We start from the raw sequence: 1,796 nt of genomic DNA on the forward strand, positions 1-1,796 counted from the left end.
CCGAAACAGCGGAGCTTCGTACTGCATGTTGTTTAGCCGTTCTTCATTCATTAGCCCGAATTTCGAATAAAACGTCAGGATAGTTGTAAAAAAGAGTTTATTAAAGAAAAAAAAGTTGTAATTACATGAAAAGAATGTTTTGAAATGTACAAATTATCTTTAATTCCTTCGCACGTCATCAGAAAACGACCCATAAATCTCATCATCATCAGTAGATGTTTTCGTGACTTGTAATCCATATAATCGGGAGGATAATAGAAGGAAATAGAAATTCGGTTCCAGTGTCATAAAATCAAACGTTATCTTGGACGGCTTTGTAATTTCGCGAAATGTTCCAGAGTAAAAAAAACCGCCCCTCGTGAGTGAAAATATCGTACGATCGTAAATGGAATCCTGAAAAGCATGTTACTTTTTCGAACTTGAAAAGCAACTTACATTTACCGAGTTATGAATTGAATATATCCATTTCCGGTCTTTATAAAACTGTAATGGCGTTTCGAGTTGATGTAGATATCTGGAAGAACTACCTAATTTTTTAGAATTTGATCCGGTTATATTCACTTACTGTTCGTCTTGTTTCTTCTTGGTTCAATTTATATCGAATTTTACAAATTTCACTGTTTTAGAATATAATCGTCCCATCCATTAAAAATTGTAACTTCTCAGAATCGTTCTTTCAAAAAAGAAAAAATCTCGAAATTTCCAAAATTTTATCGGATTTTCTCCATTTTCTCTCTCAAAAAGGCTGCAAAAAATCTTCAGTAAAATTTCACCTGAAACCAAACCCAAACGCCTTCAAGTCGCAATTCTCAGCATCAATAAATGCGGATTATTGCAGTTTTTCCGATAATTTTGAATATTCCAGCTTCTTCTCAAATTTCTCTCTGACACATTACTTGCGGCGAACATTGAAACTTAAAAACATATTCATCAATTGAAATTAAATTATGCTTTCTTAAATTTTTTGGCAAACGAGGCTCCGAGATTTCACATTGCGCCTTGTTTAGCGAAGTCAGACGGTCTCGCAGCGACAGTCTTTGGCGAAACAGTGTTCCTCGCACGTTCCATCAAAACCTTCCACTTTCGTGCGTTTCGCCGATACAAATTGCTGAGTTGTTCCCTTTTCTTTTTTCCTCGGTCTCTTCTCTCTCGCCCGTGCAGATAGGGTGCGCTTGCAATACAAACTCGAGCATTTGAGACCCCGCAAATTCCGGGGAAAAAAATCGGGGAAAAAAACCGGGGAAAGTGGGCGGAGTCAGGGGCGGAGCCTAAATTGCAATGTCGCCGCACACTTTTTCCTCGATTTTTCAATGAATTAATTTTCGGTTAAAAATTGCATTTAAATTCCGTATTCAGAGTTTTTTGATGCTATAATGGTTTGCCTGTAATATCTAAATCCGATTTAATTCATTTAAAAAACAAAAAATTTATTATGTTCAAAAGAAAAGAAACATTTCAATGATGATCTTTTGGTAATGCCATGAATGGAAATAGTTTTTCGGAAAATGACTGGAAAGTCGGATGATTATATAGCACTGCTCTAAGGAAATGTTGATTTTTGAATAGAGGCGTTTCTTTAGAGTTTCTGTTGAGGACATTTCGGCACATGTTAGCATCGCGAACAAGAGAGGATGCCCACTCAATTGTTTTCCTAATGGGGTTATTCATGTAGCGAAAATATGTATTGAAATGCATTTCCGTGCCCTCGAAATTCAATGCATGAGCGTCGCGAAATGTATTTCAAAGCATTTCGCGACATAACTGTAAATGCATTGAAATACATCGCGTGGCGGGAT

The sequence above is a fragment of the Caenorhabditis briggsae genome (genome assembly GCF_000004555.2).
Source record: "Caenorhabditis briggsae complete genome, chrV, whole genome shotgun sequence".
Lineage (NCBI taxonomy): Eukaryota > Metazoa > Nematoda > Chromadorea > Rhabditida > Rhabditidae > Caenorhabditis > Caenorhabditis briggsae.